Below are 18,706 nucleotides of genomic sequence, written 5' to 3' on the forward strand. Positions count from 1 at the left end.
ATGATTGGTCGATCCCATGACAAAGAATCGATAGTTTTGTTCATGCGTTCTTGGATATGTATAAAACTTCAGATGATTGGTCCATCCCATGATAAAGAATCGAGAGTTTTGTTTTTGCGTTCTTGGAATTCAATCAAACTTCAGATGATTGGTTGATCCCATGACAAAGAATCAATAGTTTTGGTCTTGCGTGCTTGGAAATCAATCAAACTTCAGATGATTGGTCGATCCCATGACAATGAATCGATAGAGTTGGTTTCAAATTCTTGGAATTCCATCAAACTTCAGATGTTTGGTCGATCCCATGACAAAGAATCGATAGTTTTGTTCATGCGTTCTTGGATATATATAAAACTTCAGATGATTGGTCCATCCCATGACAAAGAATCGATAGTTTTAATCTTGCGTTCCTCGAATTCAATCAAACTTCAGAAGATTGGTCGATCCCATGACAAAGAATCGATATAGTTGGTCTCGCTTTCTTGAATATCCATCAAACTTCAAATGATTGGTCGATCCCATGACAAAGAATCAATAGTTTTGGTCTTTCGTGCTTGGAAATCAATCAAACTTCAGATGATTGGTCGATCCCATGACAATGAATCGATCGAGTTGGATTCAAATTCTTGGAATTCCATCAAACTTCAGATGATTGGTCGATCCCATGACAAAGAATCGATAGTTTTGTTCTTGCGTTCCTCGAATTCAATCAAACTTCAGAAGATTGGTCGATCCCATGACAAAGAATCGATATATTTGGTCTCGCTTTCTTGAATATCCACAAAACTTCAGATGATTGGTCGATCCCATGACAAAGAATCAAAAGTTTTGGTCTTTCGTGCTTGGAAATCAATCAAACTTCAGATGATTGGTCGATCCCATGACAATGAATCGATAGAGTTGGATTCAAATTCTTGGAATTCCATCAAACTTCAGATGTTTGGTCCATCCCATGACAAAGAATCGAGAGTTTTGTTCTTGCGTTCTTGGAATTCAATCAAACTTTAGTTGATTGGTCGATCCCATAACAAAGAATCGAGAGTTTTGTTCTTGCGTTCTTGGAATTAAATCAAACTTCAGATGATTGGTCGATCCCATGAAAAAGAATCGATAGAGTTGGATTAAAATTCTTGGAATTCCATGAAACTTTAGTTGATTGGTCGATCCCATAACAAAGAATCGAGAGTTTTGTTCTTGCGTTCTTGGAATTCAATCAACTTCAGATGATTGGTCGATCCCATGACAAAGAATCGATAGTTTTGTTCATGCGTTCTAGGAATTCCATCTAACTTCAGATGATTGGTCGATCCCATGAAAAAGAATCGATAGAGTTGGATTAAAATTCTTGGAATTCCATCAAACTTTAGTTGATTGGTTGATCCCATAACAAAGAATCGAGAGTTTTGTTCTTGCGTACTTGGAATTCAATTAAACTTCAGATGATTGGTCGATCCCATGACAAAGAATCGATAGTTTTGTTCATGCGTTCTTGGATATGTATAAAACTTCAGATGATTGGTCCATCCCATGATAAAGAATCGAGAGTTTTGTTTTTGCGTTCTTGGAATTCAATCAAACTTCAGATGATTGGTTGATCCCATGACAAAGAATCAATAGTTTTGGTCTTGCGTGCTTGGAAATCAATCAAACTTCAGATGATTGGTCGATCCCATGACAATGAATCGATAGAGTTGGATTCAAATTCTTGGAATTCCATCAAACTTCAGATGTTTGGTCGATCCCATGACAAAGAATCGATAGTTTTGTTCATGCGTTCTTGGATATATATAAAACTTCAGATGATTGGTCCATCCCATGACAAAGAATCGATAGTTTTAATCTTGCGTTCCTCGAATTCAATCAAACTTCAGAAGATTGGTCGATCCCATGACAAAGAATCGATATAGTTGGTCTCGCTTTCTTGAATATCCATCAAACTTCAAATGATTGGTCGATCCCATGACAAAGAATCAATAGTTTTGGTCTTTCGTGCTTGGAAATCAATCAAACTTCAGATGATTGGTCGATCCCATGACAATGAATCGATCGAGTTGGATTCAAATTCTTGGAATTCCATCAAACTTCAGATGATTGGTCGATCCCATGACAAAGAATCGATAGTTTTGTTCTTGCGTTCCTCGAATTCAATCAAACTTCAGAAGATTGGTCGATCCCATGACAAAGAATCGATATATTTGGTCTCGCTTTCTTGAATATCCACAAAACTTCAGATGATTGGTCGATCCCATGACAAAGAATCAAAAGTTTTGGTCTTTCGTGCTTGGAAATCAATCAAACTTCAGATGATTGGTCGATCCCATGACAATGAATCGATAGAGTTGGATTCAAATTCTTGGAATTCCATCAAACTTCAGATGTTTGGTCCATCCCATGACAAAGAATCGAGAGTTTTGTTCTTGCGTTCTTGGAATTCAATCAAACTTTAGTTGATTGGTCGATCCCATAACAAAGAATCGAGAGTTTTGTTCTTGCGTTCTTGGAATTAAATCAAACTTCAGATGATTGGTCGATCCCATGACAAAGAATCGATAGTTTTGTTCATGCGTTCTTAGAATTCCATCAAACTTCAGATGATTGGTCGATCCCATGACAAAGAATCAATAGTTTTGGTCTTGCGTTCTTGGAAATCAATCAAACTTCAGATGATTGGTCGATCCCATGACAATGAATCGATAGAGTTGGATTCAAATTCTTGGAATTCCATCAAACTTCAGATGTTTGGTCGATCCCATTACAAAGAATCGAGAGTTTTGTTCTTGCGTTCTTGGAATTCAATCAAACTTCAGATGATTGGTTAATCCCATGACAATGAATCAATAGTTTTGGTCTCGCTTTCTTGAATATCCATCAAACTTCAGATTATTGGTCGATCCCATGACAAAGAATCGATAGTTTTGGTCTTGCTTTCTTGGAATTCCATCTAACTTCAGATGATTGGTCGATCCCATGAAAAAGAATCGATATATTTGGTCTCGCTTTCTTGAATATCCATCAAACTTCAGATGATTGGTCGATCCCATGACAAAGAATCGATAGATTTGTTCATGCGTTCTTAGAATTCAAACAAACTTCAGATGATTGGTTGATCCCATGACAAAGAATCAATAGTTTTGGTCTTGCGTTCTTGGAAATCAATCAAACTTCAGATGATTGGTCGATCCCATGACAAAGAATCGATAGAGTTGGATTCAAATTCTTGGAATTCCATCAAACTTCAGATGATTGGTAGATCCAATATCAAAGAATCGAGAGTTTTGTACTAACGTTCTTGGAATTCATTCAAACTTCAGATGATTGGTCGATCCCATGACAAAGAATCGATAGTTTTGTTCATGCGTTCTTGGATATATATAAAACTTCAAATGATTGGTCCATCCCATGACAAAAAATCAATAGTTTTGGTCTTGCGTTCATGGAATTCAATTAAACTTCAGATGATTGGTCGATCCCATGACAAAGAATCGATAGTTTTGTTCATGCGTTCTTGGATATATATAAAACTTCAGATGATTGGTCCATCCCATGACAAAGAATCAATAGTTTTGGTCTTGCGGTCTTGGAAATCAATCAAACTTCAGATGATTGGTCGATCCCATGACAAAGAATCGATAGAGTTGGATTCAAATTCTTGGAATTCCATCAAACTTCAGATGATTGGTCGATCCCATGACAAAGAATCGATAGTTTTGTTCTTGCGTTCCTCGAATTCAATCAAACTTCAGAAGATTGGTCGATCCCATGACAAAGAATCGATATAGTTTGTCTCGCTTTCTTGAATATCCATCAAACTTCAAATGATTGGTCGATCCCATGACAAAGAATCAATAGTTTTGGTCTTTCGTGCTTGGAAATCAATCAAACTTCAGATGATTGGTCGATCCCATGACAATGAATCGATCGAGTTGGATTCAAATTCTTGGAATTCCATCAAACTTCAGATGATTGGTCGATCCCATGACAAAGAATCGATAGTTTTGTTCTTGCGTTCCTCAAATTCAATCAAACTTCAGAAGATTGGTCGATCCCATGACAAAGAATCGATATATTTGGTCTCGCTTTCTTGAATATCCATCAAACTTCAGATGATTGGTCGATCCCATATCAAAGAATCGAGAGTTTTGTTCTTTCGTTCTTGAAATTCAATCAAACTTCAGATGATTGGTCGATCCCATGACAAAGAATCAATAGTTTTGGTCTTGCTTTCTTGGAATTCCATCTAACTTCAGATGATTGGTCGATCCCATGAAAAAGAATCGATAGAGTTGGATTAAAATTCTTGGAATTCCATGAAACTTTAGTTGATTGGTCGATCCCATAACAAAGAATCGAGAGTTTTGTTCTTGCGTTCTTGGAATTCAATCAACTTCAGATGATTGGTCGATCCCATGACAAAGAATCGATAGTTTTGTTCATGCGTTCTAGGAATTCCATCTAACTTCAGATGATTGGTCGATCCCATGAAAAAGAATCGATAGAGTTGGATTAAAATTCTTGGAATTCCATCACACTTTAGTTGATTGGTTGATACCATAACAAAGAATCGAGAGTTTTGTTCTTGCGTACTTGGAATTCAATTAAACTTCAGATGATTGGTCGATCCCATGACAAAGAATCGATAGTTTTGTTCATGCGTTCTTGGATATGTATAAAACTTCAGATGATTGGTCCATCCCATGATAAAGAATCGAGAGTTTTGTTTTTGCGTTCTTGGAATTCAATCAAACTTCAGATGATTGGTTGATCCCATGACAAAGAATCAATAGTTTTGGTCTTGCGTGCTTGGAAATCAATCAAACTTCAGATGATTGGTCGATCCCATGACAATGAATCGATAGAGTTCGATTCAAATTCTTGGAATTCCATCAAACTTCAGATGATTGGTCGATCCCATGACAAAGAATCGATAGTTTTGTTCATGCGTTCTTGGATATATATAAAACTTCAGATGATTGGTCGATCCCATGACAAAGAATCGATATATTTGGTCTCGCTTTCTTGAATATCCATCAAACTTCAAATGATTGGTCGATCCCATGACAAAGAATCAATAGTTTTGGTCTTTCGTGCTTGGAAATCAATCAAACTTCAGATGATTGGTCGATCCCATGACAATGAATCGATCGAGTTGGATTCAAATTCGTGGAATTCCATCAAACTTCAGATGATTGGTCGATCCCATGACAAAGAATCGATAGTTTTGTTCTGGCGTTCCTCGAATTCAATCAAACTTCAGAAGATTGGTCGATCCCATGACAAAGAATCGATATATTTGGTCTCGCTTTCTTGAATATCCACAAAACTTCAGATGATTGGTCGATCCCATGACAAAGAATCAAAAGTTTTGGTCTTTCGTGCTTGGAAATCAATCAAACTTCAGATGATTGGTCGATCCCATGACAATGAATCGATAGAGTTGGATTCAAATTCTTGGAATTCCATCAAACTTCAGATGTTTGGTCGATCCCATGACAAAGAATCGATAGTTTTGTTCATGCGTTCTTGGATATATATAAAACTTCAGATGATTGGTCCATCCCATGACAAAGAATCGATAGTTTTAATCTTGCGTTCCTCGAATTCAATCAAACTTCAGAAGATTGGTCGATCCCATGACAAAGAATCGATATATTTGGTCTCGCTTTCTTGAATATCCATCAAACTTCAAATGATTGGTCGATCCCATGACAAAGAATCAATAGTTTTGGTCTTTCGTGCTTGGAAATCAATCAAACTTCAGATGATTGGTCGATCCCATGACAATGAATCGATCGAGTTGGATTCAAATTCTTGGAATTCCATCAAACTTCAGATGATTGGTCGATCCCATGACAAAGAATCGATAGTTTTGTTCTTGCGTTCCTCGAATTCAATCAAACTTCAGAAGATTGGTCGATCCCATGACAAAGAATCGATATATTTGGTCTCGCTTTCTTGAATATCCACAAAACTTCAGATGATTGGTCGATCCCATGACAAAGAATCAAAAGTTTTGGTCTTTCGTGCTTGGAAATCAATCAAACTTCAGATGATTGGTCGATCCCATGACAATGAATCGATAGAGTTGGATTCAAATTCTTGGAATTCCATCAAACTTCAGATGTTTGGTCCATCCCATGACAAAGAATCGAGAGTTTTGTTCTTGCGTTCTTGGAATTCAATCAAACTTTAGTTGATTGGTCGATCCCATAACAAAGAATCGAGAGTTTTGTTCTTGCGTTCTTGGAATTAAATCAAACTTCAGATGATTGGTCGATCCCATGACAAAGAATCGATAGTTTTGTTCATGCGTTCTTAGAATTCCATCAAACTTCAGATGATTGGTCGATCCCATGACAAAGAATCAATAGTTTTGGTCTTGCGTTCTTGGAAATCAATCAAACTTCAGATGATTGGTCGATCCCATGACAATGAATCGATAGAGTTGGATTCAAATTCTTGGAATTCCATCAAACTTCAGATGTTTGGTCCATCCCATTACAAAGAATCGAGAGTTTTGTTCTTGCGTTCTTGGAATTCAATCAAACTTCAGATGATTGGTTAATCCCATGACAATGAATCAATAGTTTTGGTCTCGCTTTCTTGAATATCCATCAAACTTCAGATGATTGGTCGTTCCCATGACAAAGAATCGATAGTTTTGGTCTTGCTTTCTTGGAATTCCATCTAACTTCAGATGATTGGTCGATCCCATGAAAAAGAATCGATATATTTGGTCTCGCTTTCTTGAATATCCATCAAACTTCAGATGATTGGTCGATCCCATGACAAAGAATCGATAGATTTGTTCATGCGTTCTTAGAATTCAAACAAACTTCAGATGATTGGTTGATCCCATGACAAAGAATCAATAGTTTTGGTCTTGCGTTCTTGGAAATCAATCAAACTTCAGATGATTGGTCGATCCCATGACAAAGAATCGATAGAGTTGGATTCAAATTCTTGGAATTCCATCAAACTTCAGATGATTGGTAGATCCAATATCAAAGAATCGATAGTTTTGTTCATGCGTTCTTGGATATATATAAAACTTCAAATGATTGGTCCATCCCATGACAAAAAATCAATAGTTTTGGTCTTGCGTTCATGGAATTCAATTAAACTTCAGATGATTGGTCGATCCCATGACAAAGAATCGATAGTTTTGTTCATGCGTTCTTGGATATATATAAAACTTCAGATGATTGGTCCATCCCATGACAAAGAATCAATAGTTTTGGTCTTGCGGTCTTGGAAATCAATCAAACTTCAGATGATTGGTCGATCCCATGACAAAGAATCGATAGAGTTGGATTCAAATTCTTGGAATTCCATCAAACTTCAGATGATTGGTCGATCCCATGACAAAGAATCGATAGTTTTGTTCTTGCGTTCCTCGAATTCAATCAAACTTCAGAAGATTGGTCGATCCCATGACAAAGAATCGATATAGTTTGTCTCGCTTTCTTGAATATCCATCAAACTTCAAATGATTGGTCGATCCCATGACAAAGAATCAATAGTTTTGGTCTTTCGTGCTTGGAAATCAATCAAACTTCAGATGATTGGTCGATCCCATGACAATGAATCGATCGAGTTGGATTCAAATTCTTGGAATTCCATCAAACTTCAGATGATTGGTCGATCCCATGACAAAGAATCGATAGTTTTGTTCTTGCGTTCCTCGAATTCAATCAAACTTCAGAAGATTGGTCGATCCCATGACAAAGAATCGATATATTTGGTCTCGCTTTCTTGAATATCCACAAAACTTCAGATGATTGGTCGATCCCATGACAAAGAATCAAAAGTTTTGGTCTTTCGTGCTTGGAAATCAATCAAACTTCAGATGATTGGTCGATCCCATGACAATGAATCGATAGAGTTGGATTCAAATTCTTGGAATTCCATCAAACTTCAGATGATTGGTCGATCCCATGACAAAGAATCGATAGTTTTGTTCTTGCGTTCCTCAAATTCAATCAAACTTCAGAAGATTGGTCGATCCCATGACAAAGAATCGATATATTTGGTCTCGCTTTCTTGAATATCCATCAAACTTCAGATGATTGGTCGATCCCATATCAAAGAATCGAGAGTTTTGTTCTTGCGTTCTTGAAATTCAATCAAACTTCAGATGATTGGTCGATCCCATGACAAAGAATCAATAGTTTTGGTCTTGCTTTCTTGGAATTCCATCTAACTTCAGATGATTGGTCGATCCCATGAAAAAGAATCGATAGAGTTGGATTAAAATTCTTGGAATTCCATGAAACTTTAGTTGATTGGTCGATCCCATAACAAAGAATCGAGAGTTTTGTTCTTGCGTTCTTGGAATTCAATCAACTTCAGATGATTGGTCGATCCCATGACAAAGAATCGATAGTTTTGTTCATGCGTTCTAGGAATTCCATCTAACTTCAGATGATTGGTCGATCCCATGAAAAAGAATCGATAGAGTTGGATTAAAATTCTTGGAATTCCATCAAACTTTAGTTGATTGGTTGATCCCATAACAAAGAATCGAGAGTTTTGTTCTTGCGTACTTGGAATTCAATTAAACTTCAGATGATTGGTCGATCCCATGACAAAGAATCGATAGTTTTGTTCATGCGTTCTTGGATATGTATAAAACTTCAGATGATTGGTCCATCCCATGATAAAGAATCGAGAGTTTTGTTTTTGCGTTCTTGGAATTCAATCAAACTTCAGATGATTGGTTGATCCCATGACAAAGAATCAATAGTTTTGGTCTTGCGTGCTTGGAAATCAATCAAACTTCAGATGATTGGTCGATCCCATGACAATGAATCGATAGTTTTGTTCATGCGTTCTTAGAATTCCATCAAACTTCAGATGATTGGTCGATCCCATGACAAAGAATCAATAGTTTTGGTCTTGCGTTCTTGGAAATCAATCAAACTTCAGATGATTGGTCGATCCCATGACAATGAATCGATAGAGTTGGATTCAAATTCTTGGAATTCCATCAAACTTCAGATGTTTGGTCCATCCCATTACAAAGAATCGAGAGTTTTGTTCTTGCGTTCTTGGAATTCAATCAAACTTCAGGTGATTGGTTAATCCCATGACAATGAATCAATAGTTTTGGTCTCGCTTTCTTGAATATCCATCAAACTTCAGATGATTGGTCGATCCCATGACAAAGAATCGATAGTTTTGGTCTTGCTTTCTTGGAATTCCATCTAACTTCAGATGATTGGTCGATCCCATGAAAAAGAATCGATATATTTGGTCTCGCTTTCTTGAATATCCATCAAACTTCAGATGATTGGTCGATCCCATGACAAAGAATCGATAGATTTGTTCATGCGTTCTTAGAATTCAAACAAACTTCAGATGATTGGTTGATCCCATGACAAAGAATCAATAGTTTTGGTCTTGCGTTCTTGGAAATCAATCAAACTTCAGATGATTGGTCGATCCCATGACAAAGAATCGATAGATTTGTTCATGCGTTCTTAGAATTCAAACAAACTTCAGATGATTGGTTGATCCCATGACAAAGAATCAATAGTTTTGGTCTTGCGTTCTTGGAAATCAATCAAACTTCAGATGATTGGTCGATCCCATGACGAATCGATAGAGTTGGATTCAAATTCTTGGAATTCCATCAAACTTCAGATGATTGGTAGATCCAATATCAAAGAATCGAGAGTTTTGTACTAACTTCTTGGAATTCATTCAAACTTCAGATGATTGGTCGATCCCATGACAAAGAATCGATAGTTTTGTTCTTGCGTTCCTCGAATTCAATCAAACTTCAGAAGATTGGTCGATCCCATGACAAAGAATCGATATATTTGGTCTCGCTTTCTTGAATATCCACAAAACTTCAGATGATTGGTCGATCCCATGACAAAGAATCAAAAGTTTTGGTCTTTCGTGCTTGGAAATCAATCAAACTTCAGATGATTGGTCGATCCCATGACAATGAATCGATAGAGTTGGATTCAAATTCTTGGAATTCCATCAAACTTCAGATGTTTGGTCCATCCCATGACAAAGAATCGAGAGTTTTGTTCTTGCGTTCTTGGAATTCAATCAAACTTTAGTTGATTGGTCGATCCCATAACAAAGAATCGAGAGTTTTGTTCTTGCGTTCTTGGAATTAAATCAAACTTCAGATGATTGGTCGATCCCATGACAAAGAATCGATATATTTGGTCTCGCTTTCTTGAATATCCACAAAACTTCAGATGATTGGTCGATCCCATGACAAAGAATCAAAAGTTTTGGTCTTTCGTGCTTGGAAATCAATCAAACTTCAGATGATTGGTCGATCCCATGACAATGAATCGATAGAGTTGGATTCAAATTCTTGGAATTCCATCAAACTTCAGATGATTGGTCGATCCCATGACAAAGAATCGATAGTTTTGTTCTTGCGTTCCTCAAATTCAATCAAACTTCAGAAGATTGGTCGATCCCATGACAAAGAATCGATATATTTGGTCTCGCTTTCTTGAATATCCATCAAACTTCAGATGATTGGTCGATCCCATATCAAAGAATCGAGAGTTTTGTTCTTGCGTTCTTGAAATTCAATCAAACTTCAGATGATTGGTCGATCCCATGACAAAGAATCAATAGTTTTGGTCTTGCTTTCTTGGAATTCCATCTAACTTCAGATGATTGGTCGATCCCATGAAAAAGAATCGATAGAGTTGGATTAAAATTCTTGGAATTCCATGAAACTTTAGTTGATTGGTCGATCCCATAACAAAGAATCGAGAGTTTTGTTCTTGCGTTCTTGGAATTCAATCAACTTCAGATGATTGGTCGATCCCATGACAAAGAATCGATAGTTTTGTTCATGCGTTCTAGGAATTCCATCTAACTTCAGATGATTGGTCGATCCCATGAAAAAGAATCGATAGAGTTGGATTAAAATTCTTGGAATTCCATCAAACTTTAGTTGATTGGTTGATCCCATAACAAAGAATCGAGAGTTTTGTTCTTGCGTACTTGGAATTCAATTAAACTTCAGATGATTGGTCGATCCCATGACAAAGAATCGATAGTTTTGTTCATGCGTTCTTGGATATGTATAAAACTTCAGATGATTGGTCCATCCCATGATAAAGAATCGAGAGTTTTGTTTTTGCGTTCTTGGAATTCAATCAAACTTCAGATGATTGGTTGATCCCATGACAAAGAATCAATAGTTTTGGTCTTGCGTGCTTGGAAATCAATCAAACTTCAGATGATTGGTCGATCCCATGACAATGAATCGATAGAGTTGGATTCAAATTCTTGGAATTCCATCAAACTTCAGATGTTTGGTCGATCCCATGACAAAGAATCGATAGTTTTGTTCATGCGTTCTTGGATATATATAAAACTTCAGATGATTGGTCCATCCCATGACAAAGAATCGATAGTTTTAATCTTGCGTTCCTCGAATTCAATCAAACTTCAGAAGATTGGTCGATCCCATGACAAAGAATCGATATAGTTGGTCTCGCTTTCTTGAATATCCATCAAACTTCAAATGATTGGTCGATCCCATGACAAAGAATCAATAGTTTTGGTCTTTCGTGCTTGGAAATCAATCAAACTTCAGATGATTGGTCGATCCCATGACAATGAATCGATCGAGTTGGATTCAAATTCTTGGAATTCCATCAAACTTCAGATGATTGGTCGATCCCATGACAAAGAATCGATAGTTTTGTTCTTGCGTTCCTCGAATTCAATCAAACTTCAGAAGATTGGTCGATCCCATGACAAAGAATCGATATATTTGGTCTCGCTTTCTTGAATATCCACAAAACTTCAGATGATTGGTCGATCCCATGACAAAGAATCAAAAGTTTTGGTCTTTCGTGCTTGGAAATCAATCAAACTTCAGATGATTGGTCGATCCCATGACAATGAATCGATAGAGTTGGATTCAAATTCTTGGAATTCCATCAAACTTCAGATGTTTGGTCCATCCCATGACAAAGAATCGAGAGTTTTGTTCTTGCGTTCTTGGAATTCGATCAAACTTTAGTTGATTGGTCGATCCCATAACAAAGAATCGAGAGTTTTGTTCTTGCGTTCTTGGAATTCAATCAAACTTCAGATGATTGGTCGATCCCATGACAAAGAATCGATATATTTGGTCTCGCTTTCTTGAATATCCACAAAACTTCAGATGATTGGTCGATCCCATGACAAAGAATCAAAAGTTTTGGTCTTTCGTGCTTGGAAATCAATCAAACTTCAGATGATTGGTCGATCCCATGACAATGAATCGATAGAGTTGGATTCAAATTCTTGGAATTCCATCAAACTTCAGATGATTGGTCGATCCCATGACAAAGAATCGATAGTTTTGTTCTTGCGTTCCTCAAATTCAATCAAACTTCAGAAGATTGGTCGATCCCATGACAAAGAATCGATATATTTGGTCTCGCTTTCTTGAATATCCATCAAACTTCAGATGATTGGTCGATCCCATATCAAAGAATCGAGAGTTTTGTTCTTGCGTTCTTGAAATTCAATCAAACTTCAGATGATTGGTCGATCCCATGACAAAGAATCAATAGTTTTGGTCTTGCTTTCTTGGAATTCCATCTAACTTCAGATGATTGGTCGATCCCATGAAAAAGAATCGATAGAGTTGGATTAAAATTCTTGGAATTCCATGAAACTTTAGTTGATTGGTCGATCCCATAACAAAGAATCGAGAGTTTTGTTCTTGCGTTCTTGGAATTCAATCAACTTCAGATGATTGGTCGATCCCATGACAAAGAATCGATAGTTTTGTTCATGCGTTCTAGGAATTCCATCTAACTTCAGATGATTGGTCGATCCCATGAAAAAGAATCGATAGAGTTGGATTAAAATTCTTGGAATTCCATCAAACTTTAGTTGATTGGTTGATCCCATAACAAAGAATCGAGAGTTTTGTTCTTGCGTACTTGGAATTCAATTAAACTTCAGATGATTGGTCGATCCCATGACAAAGAATCGATAGTTTTGTTCATGCGTTCTTGGATATGTATAAAACTTCAGATGATTGGTCCATCCCATGATAAAGAATCGAGAGTTTTGTTTTTGCGTTCTTGGAATTCAATCAAACTTCAGATGATTGGTTGATCCCATGACAAAGAATCAATAGTTTTGGTCTTGCGTGCTTGGAAATCAATCAAACTTCAGATGATTGGTCGATCCCATGACAATGAATCGATAGAGTTGGATTCAAATTCTTGGAATTCCATCAAACTTCAGATGTTTGGTCGATCCCATGACAAAGAATCGATAGTTTTGTTCATGCGTTCTTGGATATATATAAAACTTCAGATGATTGGTCCATCCCATGACAAAGAATCGATAGTTTTAATCTTGCGTTCCTCGAATTCAATCAAACTTCAGAAGATTGGTCGATCCCATGACAAAGAATCGATATAGTTGGTCTCGCTTTCTTGAATATCCATCAAACTTCAAATGATTGGTCGATCCCATGACAAAGAATCAATAGTTTTGGTCTTTCGTGCTTGGAAATCAATCAAACTTCAGATGATTGGTCGATCCCATGACAATGAATCGATAGAGTTGGATTCAAATTCTTGGAATTCCATCAAACTTCAGATGATTGGTCGATCCCATGACAAAGAATCGATAGTTTTGTTCTTGCGTTCCTCGAATTCAATCAAACTTCAGAAGATTGGTCGATCCCATGACAAAGAATCGATATATTTGGTCTCGCTTTCTTGAATATCCACAAAACTTCAGATGATTGGTCGATCCCATGACAAAGAATCAAAAGTTTTGGTCTTTCGTGCTTGGAAATCAATCAAACTTCAGATGATTGGTCGATCCCATGACAATGAATCGATAGAGTTGGATTCAAATTCTTGGAATTCCATCAAACTTCAGATGTTTGGTCCATCCCATGACAAAGAATCGAGAGTTTTGTTCTTGCGTTCTTGGAATTCAATCAAACTTTAGTTGATTGGTCGATCCCATAACAAAGAATCGAGAGTTTTGTTCTTGCGTTCTTGGAATTAAATCAAACTTCAGATGATTGGTCGATCCCATGACAAAGAATCGATAGTTTTGTTCAGGCGTTCTTAGAATTCCATCAAACTTCAGATGATTGGTCGATCCCATGACAAAGAATCAATAGTTTTGGTCTTGCGTTCTTGGAAATCAATCAAACTTCAGATGATTGGTCGATCCCATGACAATGAATCGATAGAGTTGGATTCAAATTCTTGGAATTCCATCAAACTTCAGATGTTTGGTCCATCCCATTACAAAGAATCGAGAGTTTTGTTCTTGCGTTCTTGGAATTCAATCAAACTTCAGATGATTGGTTAATCCCATGACAATGAATCAATAGTTTTGGTCTCGCTTTCTTGAATATCCATCAAACTTCAGATTATTGGTCGATCCCATGACAAAGAATCGATAGTTTTGGTCTTGCTTTCTTGGAATTCCATCTAACTTCAGATGATTGGTCGATCCCATGAAAAAGAATCGATATATTTGGTCTCGCTTTCTTGAATATCCATCAAACTTCAGATGATTGGTCGATCCCATGACAAAGAATCGATAGATTTGTTCATGCGTTCTTAGAATTCAAACAAACTTCAGATGATTGGTTGATCCCATGACAAAGAATCAATAGTTTTGGTCTTGCGTTCTTGGAAATCCATCAAACTTCAGATGATTGGTCGATCCCATGACAAAGAATCGATAGAGTTGGATTCAAATTCTTGGAATTCCATCAAACTTCAGATGATTGGTAGATCCAATAACAAAGAATCGAGAGTTTTGTACTAACGTTCTTGGAATTCATTCAAACTTCAGATGATTGGTCGATCCCATGACAAAGAATCGATAGTTTTGTTCATGCGTTCTTGGATATATATAAAACTTCAAATGATTGGTCCATCCCATGACAAAAAATCAATAGTTTTGGTCTTGCGTTCATGGAATTCAATTAAACTTCAGATGATTGGTCGATCCCATGACAAAGAATCGATAGTTTTGTTCATGCGTTCTTGGATATATATAAAACTTCAGATGATTGGTCCATCCCATGACAAAGAATCAATAGTTTTGGTCTTGCGGTCTTGGAAATCAATCAAACTTCAGATGATTGGTCGATCCCATGACAAAGAATCGATAGAGTTGGATTCAAATTCTTGGAATTCCATCAAACTTCAGATGATTGGTCGATCCCATGACAAAGAATCGATAGTTTTGTTCTTGCGTTCCTCGAATTCAATCAAACTTCAGAAGATTGGTCGATCCCATGACAAAGAATCGATATAGTTTGTCTCGCTTTCTTGAATATCCATCAAACTTCAAATGATTGGTCGATCCCATGACAAAGAATCAATAGTTTTGGTCTTTCGTGCTTGGAAATCAATCAAACTTCAGATGATTGGTCGATCCCATGACAATGAATCGATCGAGTTGGATTCAAATTCTTGGAATTCCATCAAACTTCAGATGATTGGTCGATCCCATGACAAAGAATCGATAGTTTTGTTCTTGCGTTCCTCAAATTCAATCAAACTTCAGAAGATTGGTCGATCCCATGACAAAGAATCGATATATTTGGTCTCGCTTTCTTGAATATCCATCAAACTTCAGATGATTGGTCGATCCCATATCAAAGAATCGAGAGTTTTGTTCTTTCGTTCTTGAAATTCAATCAAACTTCAGATGATTGGTCGATCCCATGACAAAGAATCAATAGTTTTGGTCTTGCTTTCTTGGAATTCCATCTAACTTCAGATGATTGGTCGATCCCATGAAAAAGAATCGATAGAGTTGGATTAAAATTCTTGGAATTCCATGAAACTTTAGTTGATTGGTCGATCCCATAACAAAGAATCGAGAGTTTTGTTCTTGCGTTCTTGGAATTCAATCAACTTCAGATGATTGGTCGATCCCATGACAAAGAATCGATAGTTTTGTTCATGCGTTCTAGGAATTCCATCTAACTTCAGATGATTGGTCGATCCCATGAAAAAGAATCGATAGAGTTGGATTAAAATTCTTGGAATTCCATCAAACTTTAGTTGATTGGTTGATCCCATAACAAAGAATCGAGAGTTTTGTTCTTGCGTACTTGGAATTCAATTAAACTTCAGATGATTGGTCGATCCCATGACAAAGAATCGATAGTTTTGTTCATGCGTTCTTGGATATGTATAAAACTTCAGATGATTGGTCCATCCCATGATAAAGAATCGAGAGTTTTGTTTTTGCGTTCTTGGAATTCAATCAAACTTCAGATGATTGGTTGATCCCATGACAAAGAATCAATAGTTTTGGTCTTGCGTGCTTGGAAATCAATCAAACTTCAGATGATTGGTCGATCCCATGACAATGAATCGATAGAGTTCGATTCAAATTCTTGGAATTCCATCAAACTTCAGATGTTTGGTCGATCCCATGACAAAGAATCGATAGTTTTGTTCATGCGTTCTTGGATATATATAAAACTTCAGATGATTGGTCGATCCCATGACAAAGAATCGATATAGTTGGTCTCGCTTTCTTGAATATCCATCAAACTTCAAATGATTGGTCGATCCCATGACAAAGAATCAATAGTTTTGGTCTTTCGTGCTTGGAAATCAATCAAACTTCAGATGATTGGTCGATCCCATGACAATGAATCGATCGAGTTGGATTCAAATTCTTGGAATTCCATCAAACTTCAGATGATTGGTCGATCCCATGACAAAGAATCGATAGTTTTAATCTTGCGTTCCTCGAATTCAATCAAACTTCAGAAGATTGGTCGATCCCATGACAAAGAATCGATATATTTGGTCTCGCTTTCTTGAATATCCACAAAACTTCAGATGATTGGTCGATCCCATGACAAAGAATCAAAAGTTTTGGTCTTTCGTGCTTGGAAATCAATCAAACTTCAGATGATTGGTCGATCCCATGACAATGAATCGATAGAGTTGGATTCAAATTCTTGGAATTCCATCAAACTTCAGATGTTTGGTCGATCCCATGACAAAGAATCGATAGTTTTGTTCATGCGTTCTTGGATATATATAAAACTTCAGATGATTGGTCCATCCCATGACAAAGAATCGATAGTTTTAATCTTGCGTTCCTCGAATTCAATCAAACTTCAGAAGATTGGTCGATCCCATGACAAAGAATCGATATAGTTGGTCTCGCTTTCTTGAATATCCATCAAACTTCAAATGATTGGTCGATCCCATGACAAAGAATCAATAGTTTTGGTCTTTCGTGCTTGGAAATCAATCAACCTTCAGATGATTGGTCGATCCCATGACAATGAATCGATCGCGTTGGATTCAAATTCTTGGAATTCCATCAAACTTCAGATGATTGGTCGATCCCATGACAAAGAATCGATAGTTTTGTTCTTGCGTTCCTCGAATTCAATCAAACTTCAGAAGATTGGTCGATCCCATGACAAAGAATCGATATATTTGGTCTCGCTTTCTTGAATATCCACAAAACTTCAGATGATTGGTCGATCCCATGACAAAGAATCAAAAGTTTTGGTCTTTCGTGCTTGGAAATCAATCAAACTTCAGATGATTGGTCGATCCCATGACAATGAATCGATAGAGTTGGATTCAAATTCTTGGAATTCCATCAAACTTCAGATGTTTGGTCCATCCCATGACAAAGAATCGAGAGTTTTGTTCTTGCGTTCTTGGAATTCAATCAAACTTTAGTTGATTGGTCGATCCCATAACAAAGAATCGAGAGTTTTGTTCTTGCGTTCTTGGAATTAAATCAAACTTCAGATGATTGGTCGATCCCATGACAAAGAATCGATAGTTTTGTTCATGCGTTCTTAGAATTCCATCAAACTTCAGATGATTGGTCGATCCCATGACAAAGAATCAATAGTTTTGGTCTTGCGTTCTTGGAAATCAATCAAACTTCAGATGATTGGTCGATCCCATGACAATGAATCGATAGAGTTGGATTCAAATTCTTGGAATTCCATCAAACTTCAGATGTTTGGTCCATCCCATTACAAAGAATCGAGAGTTTTGTTCTTGCGTTCTTGGAATTCAATCAAACTTCAGATGATTGGTTAATCCCATGACAATGAATCAATAGTTTTGGTCTCGCTTTCTTGAATATCCATCAAACTTCAGATGATTGGTCGTTCCCATGACAAAGAATCGATAGTTTTGGTCTTGCTTTCTTGGAATTCCATCTAACTTCAGATGATTGGTCGATCCCATGAAAAAGAATCGATATTTTTGGTCTCGCTTTCTTGAATATCCATCAAACTTCAGATGATTGGTCGATCCCATGACAAAGAATCGATAGATTTGTTCATGCGTTCTTAGAATTCAAACAAACTTCAGATGATTGGTTGATCCCATGACAAAGAATCAATAGTTTTGGTCTTGCGTTCTTGGAAATCAATCAAACTTCAGATGATTGGTCGATCCCATGACAAAGAATCGATAGAGTTGGATTCAAATTCTTGGAATTCCATCAAACTTCAGATGATTGGTAGATCCAATATCAAAGAATCGATAGTTTTGTTCATGCGTTCTTGGATATATATAAAACTTCAAATGATTGGTCCATCCCATGACAAAAAATCAATAGTTTTGGTCTTGCGTTCATGGAATTCAATTAAACTTCAGATGATTGGTCGATCCCATGACAAAGAATCGATAGTTTTGTTCATGCGTTCTTGGATATATATAAAACT

This window comes from Cloeon dipterum, chromosome 1 (genome assembly GCF_949628265.1).
Source record: "Cloeon dipterum chromosome 1, ieCloDipt1.1, whole genome shotgun sequence".
Taxonomy (NCBI): Eukaryota; Metazoa; Arthropoda; class Insecta; order Ephemeroptera; family Baetidae; genus Cloeon; species Cloeon dipterum.